Source organism: Pseudophryne corroboree, chromosome 5 (genome assembly GCF_028390025.1).
Source record: "Pseudophryne corroboree isolate aPseCor3 chromosome 5, aPseCor3.hap2, whole genome shotgun sequence".
Classification (NCBI taxonomy): Eukaryota; Metazoa; Chordata; class Amphibia; order Anura; family Myobatrachidae; genus Pseudophryne; species Pseudophryne corroboree.
The window spans coordinates 848,146,741-848,159,451 of record NC_086448.1 but is presented as its reverse complement, the minus strand read 5'-3'; the positions used below and the strand labels follow the sequence as shown (position 1 = coordinate 848,159,451).

The 12,711-nt window shown below is 48.5% G+C and overlaps 1 long non-coding RNA gene across 1 annotated transcript in view; it reads right to left on the bottom strand.

Moving 5' to 3' along the window:
- Positions 1 to 2,184: 2,184 nt before the first annotated feature.
- LOC134929533 (uncharacterized) overlaps positions 2,185 to 12,711 on the bottom strand; it is a 35,233-nt gene continuing 24,706 nt past the window's right edge. The window contains exon 3 of the long non-coding RNA XR_010178617.1: positions 2,185 to 2,742. This is a non-coding gene — a long non-coding RNA (uncharacterized LOC134929533). The remainder of the gene's footprint in view (positions 2,743 to 12,711) is intronic.

Genomic DNA, 12,711 nt, shown 5'->3' with positions numbered 1-12,711 from the left:
TTAAAGGCGGTCTTCCACTCGTCACCCTCACGGATTCGGATGAGATTGTAGGCACCCCTCAAGTCCAGCTTTGTGAAAATAGTTGCACCACTAACTCTATCAAAGAGCTCGGTAATCAGGGGTAAAGGGTATCGGTTCTTGACGGTAATGTCGTTCAGACCTCTGTAGTCGATGCACGGACGCAGACCACCGTCTTTCTTCTTAACGAAGAAGAAGCCTGCGCCGGCTGGAGAAGAAGATGGTCGGATGAAACCCTTCGCCAGGTTCTCTTTGATGTACTCTTCCATGGAGTGTCTCAGGCAGAGACAACGGATAAGTTCGGCCTCGCGGTGGAACCTTCCCTGGAATGAGGTCGATTGGGCAGTCCCATTCTCTATGAGGAGGAAGGATATCAGCAGAGGCTTTACTGAACACGTCCGTGAAGTCTTGATATGGAGGAGGCGGAACATCAGATGACCTGGGGAAGGAAGAACAAACAGGAAGAACTTTGGCTAAACAAGTCTCAGCACAGGAGGGACCCCATGCCAGTATTTGCGTAGTCGTCCAGTCAATTGATGGGTTGTGGAGACGGAGCCATGGAAGGCCTAAAACCACTGGATGTGTGGCTCTTGGAATCACTAAAAAAGAAATATACTCAGAATGAAGAACTCCCACTCTCAGACGAACTGGAAGAGTCCTTAAGGAAATGACTGCGTCAAAAATCTTGCTGCCATCCACGGCAGTCAAAGAGATGGACGAGGACAGTCTCTCGGTGGGTAGGGACCACCGTTTAACATAAGCTTCGGTTATGAAATTCCCAGCTGCTCCGGAATCAAGGAGGGCAATGACGTTCCTGTAACGTTGAGCAATTTGGAGCGACACTGGGAGGTTACAGTCATGAGGAGATGGAGAGGAGATCATTACTCCTAGCCGGCCCTCTCCTTGGCGAGCTAGGATCTGGAGTTTCCCGGACGTTTGGGACAGGCATTGATAGTGTGCGACGGAGCTGCACAGTAGAGACAGAGAGACTCAGAGAGACGTCTTCGGCGCTCAGCGGGAGATAGACGGGAACGACTAATTTGCATAGGCTCATCCTTGGATGGAGATGGTTGACGAGGAGGAGGAGCAGAAGATTTAGGAGTAGATGATCTTCCTCGCTCAGTTGCTCTCTCTCTGAAACGTAGATCAACCTTCGTGCAAAGAGAAATTAGCTCATCCAACTTAGAGGGCAAGTCTCTGGTAGCTAACTCATCCTTGATGCGTTCTGATAAGCCATGCCAGAATGCAGCATACAGGGCCTCGTCGTTCCATGCCAGTTCGGATGCCAGGATTTTAAACTGTATAAGATACTGTCCCACAGTACGTGTTCCCTGGCGTAAACGGAGAATCTCAGATGAAGCAGATGTTATCCGGCCTGGCTCGTCGAAGATGCGCCTGAATGTAGCTACAAAGTCAGTATAGGAGGATAGCAGGGGATCAGACTTCTCCCATAAAGGTGATGCCCAGTCAAGGGCTGTGCCACTGAGAAGGGAGATGATATAGGCAATTTTGGTACGGTCACTGAAGAAATTGCCAGGTAGAAGCTCAAAGTGGATTTCACATTGATTGAGAAATCCCCTGCAGAACCTTGGAGATCCATCAAATTTTGCTGGCGTTGGAAGATGAAGATGTGGACTGGAAATGGGTAAGGTGGGTGGGGTTACAGCTGGTGTCACTGTAGTGGACGCACCGGACGTGCCAGGTCCACGGAGGGTCGTTTGAATCCCATCCAGCCGTGTAGAGAGATCCTGGAGACAGCGGATGATGTGGCCCTGTGCAGCCTCCTGATGTTCAAGTCGGGCTGCCAGTTCTTGCATTGGCCTGGCCGCTTGATCCTGGTCTCCGGCTGGATTCATTAGGTCAGTGCTTACTGTCACAACTGAGGGCCTGAGCTGACGGGAGGCAGCCTCAGTTGTAGGGGCTGAGATGTAACGGAACCTGGGAGGTTGTATCAGACCCCTAGACATGTAAGTAACATGTAGAATAACTGCCCGAAGGCGTGACCACGACAACCAGGATAAAAGTCAATGATGTTTATTATGACAAACTCCGTAACACAGCAGCAGTAAAAGGAAACATAAAAGTCAACAGAGGATAAATACAATTCCTGGGTACTACAGGGTGGCAAGGGCCACAGGCACTGGTAGTGTGAGACAGTTCTTATAATCTTCTAGTTGGAAAGTCCTTACCAGGCCTGACTGTAGCAATGGAGAGAACCCAGGATCGTACCAGCTGATGTTCCAGGAAAGGCTGGGCTGCTGAAGGTAAAACGGCTGCTGTGGATACTGGCTGGAACCAGACTGTTGTTGGTACGGAGTGGATACTGGCTGGGACCAGTTAAATAATAAACGAACTTGAGAGCGATGAAATAATAATGAAGTTTGGAGTTTGAGAGCGGTGAAATAATAATACCGGTGGAGAGTGGTAAACTGCAGAAAAGGACACCGGCCCTTTAAGAGAAGCTGTACACTGCTGGAAGCTGGGCTGGAAGCAGGTGATTGTTTGAGAGCGGTGAAATAATAATACCGGTGGAGAGTGGTAAACTGCAGAAAGGACACCGGCCCTTTAAGAGAAGCTGCACACTGCTGGAAGCTTGGCTGGAAGCAGGTGATTGTTGTAGCTGGAAACAGGTGAGTCCAGAATGGATCGGAGAGTCAGGCTACACCGCAGATGGAATGCTGGTGCGGGTCTCTATAGCAGAAGTCTGGAGACAGGAGCTGGAACCTGGAAGACAACCACAGGAGAGAGACAAACTGGAACTAGGTTAGACAACCAAAGCACTGACGCCTTCCTTGCTCAGGCACAGCTTACTTATACCTGCAGCAAGGAAGGGGTTGGCTAGGCAATTATGCAAATCAACAATACAGACAGCAGATTGGTGGAAATGCTCAGATGACAAAATCCAAGATGGCTGCGCCCATGCAGACACTTGGAGGGAAGTTTGGTTTGTAATCCATGTGAGAATTGAAACAGTAATGGCGACGCCGGCCACAGGAGACAGGAGACGCCAGACTGACAAATGCACATTTAACCACGCGGGCACAGCGGAGGCCGCGGCTGATGAAATCACCACTCTGACATTCTGCATGTGGAAACTCAGGAACAGCGGGATCCGGTCCTGGAACGCTGAGCCAGCCTTAGGAGGCATCTGAAGGGTAAGTAATGGCGTCCAGATACCCGGATCGTGACAATACGCCTGAGATACACTTGGAGAGAGCAGTATTATATGCGCCTGAGATACACCTGGAGAGAGCAGTAGTATATACGCCTGAGATACACCTGGAGAGAGCAGTATTATATACGCCTGAGATACACCTGGAGAGAGCAGTAGTATATACGCCTGAGATACATCTGGAGAGAGCAGTATTATATGCGCCTGAGATACACCTGGAGAGAGCAGTATTATATGCGCCTGAGATACACCTGGAGAGAGCAGTAGTATATACGCCTGAGATACACCTGGAGAGAGCAGTATTATATACGCCTGAGATACACCTGGAGAGAGCAGTATTATATGCGCCTGAGATACACCTGGAGAGAGCAGTATTATATGCGCCTGAGATACACCTGGAGAGAGCAGTAGTATATACGCCTGAGATACACCTGGAGAGAGCAGTATTATATGCGCCTGAGATACTCCTGGAGAGAGCAGTATTATATGCGCCTGAGATACACCTGGAGAGATCAGTATTATATGCGCCTGAGATACACCAGGAGAGAGCAGTATTATATGCGCCTGAGATACACCTGGAGAGAGCAGTATTATATGCGCCTGAGATACACCTGGAGAGAGCAGTATTATATGCGCCTGAGATACACCAGGAGAGAGCAGTATTATATGCGCCTGAGATACACCTGGAGAGAGCAGTATTGTATGCGGCTGAGATACACCTGGAGAGAGCAGTATTGTATGCGCCTGAGATACACCAGGAGAGAGCAGTAGTATATACGCCTGAGATACACCTGGAGAGAGCAGTAGTATATACGCCTGAGATACACCTGGAGAGAGCAGTAGTATATACGCCTGAGATACATCTGGAGAGAGCAGTATTATATGCGCCTGAGATACACCAGGAGAAAGCAGTATTATATGTGCCTGAGATACACCTGGAGAGAGCAGTAGTATATGCGCCTGAGATACACCTGGAGAGAGCAGTAGTATATGCGCCTGAGATACACCTGGAGAGAGCAGTATTATATGCGCCTGAGATACACCTGGAGAGAGCAGTAGTATATACGCCTGAGATACACCAGGAGAAAGCAGTATTATATACGCCTGAGATACACCTGGAGAGAGCAGTATTATATGCGCCTGAGATACACCTGGAGAGAGCATTATATACACCTGAGATACACCTGGAGAGAGCAGTATTATATGCGCCTGAGATACACCTGGAGAGAGCAGTAGTATATGCGCCTGAGATACACCTGGAGAGAGCAGTATTATATACGCCTGAGATACACCTGGAGAGAGCAGTATTATATGCGCCTGAGATACATCTGGAGAGAGCAGTATTATATACGCCTGAGATACACCTGGAGAGAGCAGTATTATATGCGTCTGAAATACACCGGGAGAGAGCAGTATTATATGCGCTTGAGATACACCTGGAGAGAGCAGTAGTATATGCGCCTGAAATACACCTGGAGAGAGCAGTATTATATACGCCTGAGATACACCTGGAGAGAGCAGTATTATATGCGCCTGAGATACACCTGGAGAGAGCAGTATTATATACGCCTGAGATACACCTGGAGAGACCAGTATTATATGCGTCTGAGATACACCGGGAGAGAGCAGTATTATATGCGCCTGAGATACACCAGGAGAGAGCAGTATTATATACGCCTGAGATACACCTGGAGAGAGCAGTATTATATGCGCCTGAGATACACCTGGAGAGAGCAGTATTATATACGCCTGAGATACACCTGGAGAGAGCAGTATTATATGCACCTGAGATACACCTGGAGAGAGCAGTAGTATACGCACCTGAGATACACCTGGAGAGAGCAGTAGTATATGCGCCTGAGATACACCTGGAGAGAGCAGTAGTATATGCGCCTGAGATACACCTGGAGAGAGCAGTATTATATGCACCTGTGATACACCTGGAGAGAGCAGTAGTATACGCACCTGAGATACACCTGGAGAGAGCAGTAGTATATGCGCCTGAGATACACCTGGAGAGAGCAGTATTATATGCGCCTGAGATACACCTGGAGAGACCAGTAGTATATGTGCCTGAGATACACCTGGAGAGAGCAGTATTTTATGCACCTGAGATACACCTGGAGAGAGCAGTATTATATACGCCTGAGATACACCGGGAGAGAGCAGTATTATATGCGCCTGAGATACACCTGGAGAGAGCAGTATTATATGCGCCTGAGATACACCTGGAGAGAGCAGTAGTATATACTAGAGATGAGCGGGTTCGGTTCCTCTGAATCCGAACCCGCCCGAACTTCAGTTTTTTTTACACGGGGCCGAGCGACTCGGATCTTCCCGCCTTGCTCGGTTAACCCGAGCGCGCCCGAACGTCATCATCACGCTGTCGGATTCTCGCGAGGCTCGGATTCTATCGCGAGACTCGGATTCTATATAAGGAGCCGCGCGTCGCGGCCATTTTCACACGTGCATTGAGATTGATAGGGAGAGGACGTGGCTGGCGTCCTCTCCGTTTAGAAATTAAAATAGATAGGAGAGTGAGAGTGAGACACTTCATTTACTTACTGGAGCTTAGGAGGAGTTATACTAGTGACTGATGACCAGTGACCTGACCACCAGTGCAGTTTTATAATTTATTATTATTTAATAATCCGTTCTGTTCTTGTTCTCTGCCTGAAAAAAACGATACACAGTGACTCAGTCACACTCACATACCATATCTGTGCTCAGCCCAGTGTGCTGCATCATCTATGTATAATATTTGACTGTGCTCACACAGCTTAATTGTGGGGGAGACTGGGGAGCAGTTATAGGTTATAGCAGGAGCCAGGAGTACATATTAAACAGTGCACACTTTTGCTGCCAGAGTGCCACTGCCAGTGTGACTGACCACTGACCACTGTGACCAGTGACCTGACCACACTGACCACCAGTATAGTATATTGTGATTGAATGTCTGCCTGAAAAAGTACACTCGTCGTGTGACTTGTGTGGTGTTTTTTTATTCTATAAAAATTAAAAAACTCATTCTGCTGACAGACAGTGTCCAGCAGGTCCGTCATTATATAATATATACCTGTCCGGCTGCAGTAGTGATATATATATATTTTTTATATCATTATTTATCATCCAGTCTATACTAGCAGCAGACACAGTACGGTAGTTCACGGCTGTAGCTACCTCTGTGTCGGCACTCGGCAGTCCATCCATAATTGTATACCACCTACCCGTGGTTTTTTTTTTCTTTCTTCTTTATACATACTACATCTCATTATCATCCAGTCTATATTAGCAGCAGACACAGTACAGTACGGTAGTCCACGGCTGTAGCTACCTCTGTGTCGGCACTCGGCAGTCCATCCATAATTGTATACCACCTACCCGTGGTTTTTTTTTCTTTCTTCTTTATACATACTACATCTCATTATCATCCAGTCTATATTAGCAGCAGACACAGTACAGTACGGTAGTCCACGGCTGTAGCTATCTCTGTGTCGGCACTCGGCAGTCCATCCATAATTGTATACCACCTACCCGTGGTTTTTTTTTTCTTTCTTCTTTATACATACTACATCTCATTATCAACCAGTCTATATTAGCAGCAGACACAGTACAGTACGGTAGTCCACGGCTGTAGCTACCTCTGTGTCGGCACTCGGCAGTCCATCCATAATTGTATACCACCTACCCGTGGTTTTTTTTTTCTTTCTTCTTTATACATACTACATCTCATTATCAACCAGTCTATATTAGCAGCAGACACAGTACGGTAGTTCACGGCTGTAGCTACCTCTGTGTCTGCACTCGGCAGTCCATCCATAATTGTATACCACCTACCCGTGTTTTTTTTTTTCTTTCTTCTTTATACATACTACATCTCATTATCATCCAGTCTATATTAGCAGCAGACACAGTACAGTACGGTAGTCCACGGCTGTAGCTACCTCTGTGTCGGCACTCGGCAGTCCATCCATAATTGTATACCACCTACCCGTGGTTTTTTTTTTCTTTCTTCTTTATACATACTACATCTCATTATCATCCAGTCTATATTAGCAGCAGACACAGTACAGTACGGTAGTCCACGGCTGTAGCTACCTCTGTGTCGGCACTCGGCAGTCCATCCATAATTGTATACCACCTACCCGTGGTTTTTTTTTCTTTCTTCTTTATACATACTACATCTCATTATCAACCAGTCTATATTAGCAGCAGACACAGTACAGTACGGTAGTCCACGGCTGTAGCTACCTCTGTGTCGGCACTCGGCAGTCCATCCATAATTGTATACCACCTAGCCGTGGTTTTTTTTTTCTTTCTTCTTTATACATACTACATCTCATTATCATCCAGTCTATATTAGCAGCAGACACAGTACAGTACGGTAGTCCACGGCTGTAGCTACCTCTGTGTCGGCACTCGGCAGTCCATCCATAATTGTATACCACCTACCCGTGTTTTTTTTTTTCTTTCTTCTTTATACATACTACATCTCATTATCATCCAGTCTATATTAGCAGCAGACACAGTACAGTACGGTAGTCCACGGCTGTAGCTACCTCTGTGTCGGCACTCGGCAGTCCATCCATAATTGTATACCACCTACCCGTGGTTTTTTTTTCTTTCTTCTTTATACATACTACATCTCATTATCAACCAGTCTATATTAGCAGCAGACACAGTACAGTACGGTAGTCCACGGCTGTAGCTACCTCTGTGTCGGCACTCGGCAGTCCATCCATAATTGTATACCACCTACCCGTGGTTTTTTTTTTCTTTCTTCTTTATACATACTACATCTCATTATCATCCAGTCTATATTAGCAGCAGACACAGTACAGTACGGTAGTCCACGGCTGTAGCTACCTCTGTGTCGGCACTCGGCAGTCCATCCATAATTGTATACCACCTACCCGTGGTTTTTTTTTTCTTTCTTCTTTATACATACTACATCTCATTATCAACCAGTCTATATTAGCAGCAGACACAGTACAGTACGGTAGTCCACGGCTGTAGCTACCTCTGTGTCGGCACTCGGCAGTCCATCCATAATTGTATACTAGTATCCATCCATCTCCATTGTTTACCTGAGGTGCCTTTTAGTTGTGCCTATTAAAATATGGAGAACATAAATGTTGAGGTTCCAAAATTAGGGAAAGATCAAGATCCACTTCCACCTCGTGCTGAGGCTGCTGCCACTAGTCATGGCCGAGACGATGAAATGCCAGCAACGTCGTCTGCCAAGGCCGATGCCCAATGTCATAGTACAGAGCATGTCAAATCCAAAACACCAAATATCAGTAAAAAAAGGACTCCAAAACCTAAAATAAAATTGTCGGAGGAGAAGCGTAAACTTGCCAATATGCCATTTACCACACGGAGTGGCAAGGAACGGCTGAGGCCCTGGCCTATGTTCATGGCTAGTGGTTCAGCTTCACATGAGGATGGAAGCACTCAGCCTCTCGCTAGAAAACTGAAAAGACTCAAGCTGGCAAAAGCACCGCAAAGAACTGTGCGTTCTTCGAAATCCCAAATCCACAAGGAGAGTCCAATTGTGTCGGTTGCGATGCCTGACCTTCCCAACACTGGACGTGAAGAGCATGCGCCTTCCACCATTTGCACGCCCCCTGCAAGTGCTGGAAGGAGCACCCGCAGTCCAGTTCCTGATAGTCAGATTGAAGATGTCAGTGTTGAAGTACACCAGGATGAGGAGGATATGGGTGTTGCTGGCGCTGGGGAGGAAATTGACCAGGAGGATTCTGATGGTGAGGTGGTTTGTTTAAGTCAGGCACCCGGGGAGACACCTGTTGTCCGTGGGAGGAATATGGCCACTGACATGCCTGGTGAAAATACCAAAAAAATCAGCTCTTCGGTGTGGAAGTATTTCAACAGAAATGCGGACAACAGGTGTCAAGCCGTGTGTTGCCTTTGTCAAGCTGTAATAAGTAGGGGTAAGGACGTTAACCACCTCGGAACATCCTCCCTTATACGTCACCTGCAGCGCATTCATAATAAGTCAGTGACAAGTTCAAAAACTTTGGGCGACAGCGGAAGCAGTCCACTGACCAGTAAATCCCTTCCTCTTGTAACCAAGCTCACGCAAACCACCCCACCAACTCCCTCAGTGTCAATTTCCTCCTTCCCCAGGAATGCCAATAGTCCTGCAGGCCATGTCACTGGCAATTCTGACGAGTCCTCTCCTGCCTGGGATTCCTCCGATGCATCCTTGCGTGTAACGCCTACTGCTGCTGGCGCTGCTGTTGTTGCTGCTGGGAGTCGATGGTCATCCCAGAGGGGAAGTCGTAAGCCCACTTGTACTACTTCCAGTAAGCAATTGACTGTTCAACAGTCCTTTGCGAGGAAGATGAAATATCACAGCAGTCATCCTGCTGCAAAGCGGATAACTGAGGCCTTGACAACTATGTTGGTGTTAGACGTGCGTCCGGTATCCGCCGTTAGTTCACAGGGAACTAGACAATTTATTGAGGCAGTGTGCCCCCGTTACCAAATACCATCTAGGTTCCACTTCTCTAGGCAGGCGATACCGAGAATGTACACGGACGTCAGAAAAAGACTCACCAGTGTCCTAAAAAATGCAGTTGTACCCAATGTCCACTTAACCACGGACATGTGGACAAGTGGAGCAGGGCAGGGTCAGGACTATATGACTGTGACAGCCCACTGGGTAGATGTATGGACTCCCGCCGCAAGAACAGCAGCGGCGGCACCAGTAGCAGCATCTCGCAAACGCCAACTCTTTCCTAGGCAGGCTACGCTTTGTATCACCGGTTTCCAGAATACGCACACAGCTGAAAACCTCTTACGGCAACTGAGGAAGATCATCGCGGAATGGCTTACCCCAATTGGACTCTCCTGTGGATTTGTGGCATCGGACAACGCCAGCAATATTGTGTGTGCATTAAATATGGGCAAATTCCAGCTTGTCCCATGTTTTGCACATACCTTGAATTTGGTGGTGCAGAATTTTTTAAAAAACGACAGGGGCGTGCAAGAGATGCTGTCGGTGGCCAGAAGAATTGCGGGACACTTTCGGCGTACAGGCACCACGTACAGAAGACTGGAGCACCACCAAAAACTACTGAACCTGCCCTGCCATCATCTGAAGCAAGAAGTGGTAACGAGGTGGAATTCAACCCTCTATATGCTTCAGAGGTTGGAGGAGCAGCAAAAGGCCATTCAAGCAGGGCCGGTGCAAGGTTTCTCGGCACCCTAGGCAAAATTTCTGCCTACACCCCCCCCCCCCCCCCCCCCGTCCTCCCGGCCCTCCCCTTCCCCTGTTGCTTGGACAGCGGAGTGATCACGTTATCTAGAGGCTGTGTTAACAGTATGTTGATCCTCCTGAAGCAGCCAAATAGCAGCAAAAGAAAACCTGACAAATATTATATTAAATACACACAAGTTAAAAAGCATCCAGCCCCACATCCATATATAGTATAATACCACAGTCTGTTGTTTTATACAGTATTATAGATAGGCACCAGGGTTGTAACTAGAACTTTGTGGCAGTGACGTGCGGTGACGTCATTGGCTGGGGAGGCACTGAGATTTTATATATATATATATATATATATATATATATATATATATATATATATACACACGCATACATATACAGTGGTCGAAGTGGACATTTTGAAGTGGTGGTATGGAAAAGTGAAGGTTGCACTCAAATGGGGGCGTGTCCTTCAGTGTAGTAGGACCCCTTATACTATCTAGAAATTCTTATACTATCTAGAAATTCACATTACAGCACACGGTATGAGCCAAAATTCACATTACAGCACATGGTATGAGCCAAAATTCACATTATAGCACACTGTATGAGCCGAAATTCACATTACAGCACATCGTATGATCCAAAATTCACATTACAGAACACGGTATGAGCCAAAATTCACACTACAGCACACGGGATGAGCCAAAATTCACATTACAGCACACCGTATGATCCGAAATTCATATTTTACCACACAGTATGAGCCGAAATTCACATTACAGCACATGGTATGACCCACAATTCAGGGACAGGGAGAGAAAGTGACAGCAGGGACTGAGAGTGTGACAGCAGGGACTGAGAGCGTGACAGCAGAGACATAGGGTAACATTACCTGATATGTGCAGCAGAGGTGCGGAAGGAACTGTGGTTGTCGGTGGCGTATGAGCCCATGGTCTGCGGGGGATGCGGTGGTACTAAGCTGTCCTTCGTCGCTGCGGCATTGATGTCCCTCTGACCACCGCCAGTTGTGGTCTGCGGTGGTCAGCTTTTAATGGCGGTGCAGCGTGCAGCAGTGAGCGCTGGTCAGTGGTGGGCGGCGGGCAGCTGTGATACAAATATATAATTTTTTTTACATTTATTTTTCCCTGTCCCTGCGTACAAGTGATCTGGGGGTGAGCTGCAGTCCAAGTAATCTTGCCCAGAGCACTTGGACTGCAGCTCACCCCCAGATCACTTGGACTGCAGCTCACCCCCAGATCACAAGGGGAGAGCTGCAGTCCAAGTGATCTGGGGGGGAGCTGCCCAGACACTTACCACCAAGCACAAACCCCCCCCCCCCCCCCTGTAGGCAACTCCAACATCAGGTCCCGCCGCTGCCCCCCCTCCGCGCTCCTGAAGTGGCAGGCAGCTCCACTGTAGTGTCGGGTCCCGCCGCAGCTTGACCTCAATGCCTATGGGTGATTGGACAGCGGATCCGCCGTCCAATCACATCTGCCTCGCTGACAGGGGCAGGTTTTCCCTGTCAATGACACACTGGCATATGTGCCGCTTCCCCCGCAGTTTTTTAATGGGCTTTTACAACCCTGTGCCTGGCCCCGCCCCCCTTTCTCTCCCATTCCAATTGTTAACGGGAGGCACTGCTATCTGTGCCTCCCAAAGTGATTTAAAGATTTAAAATGCTTATCATAATATAAAGAGATTACTTATGACACAGAATATGTGTCATAAGTATCTTCTTTATATTATTTTAATCATTAATGGCAGGGGAGGCACTGCCTCCTACCTCCCCTGCCTCCCGACTACACGTCCCTGCTTTGTGGGCCCCCGTAGTAGGATCTTGAAAGGGCAGCATCGAGAGGATAGGGAGACGCGGAGCTGCAGGGAGGGGATAGGGAGACGCTGGGCGGCAGGGAGGGGATAGGGAGACGCAGGGCGGCAGGGAGGGGATAGGGAGACGCAGGGCGGCAGGGAGGGGATAGGGAGACGCGGGGCTGCAGGGAGGGGATAGGGAGACGCGGGGCTGCAGGGAGGGGATAGGGAGACGCAGGGCTGCAGGGTGGGGATAGGGAGACGCGGAGCTGCAGGGAGGGGATAGGGAGACGCGGGGCTGCAGGGAGGGGATAGGGAGACGCGGGGCTGCAGAGAGGGGATAGGGAGACGCGGGCGGCAGGGAGGGGATAGGGAGACGCGGAGCTGTAGGGAGGGGATAGGGAGACGCGGGGCGGCAGGGTGGGGATAGGGAGACGCGGAGCTGCAGGGAGGGGATAGGGAGACGCGGGCGGCA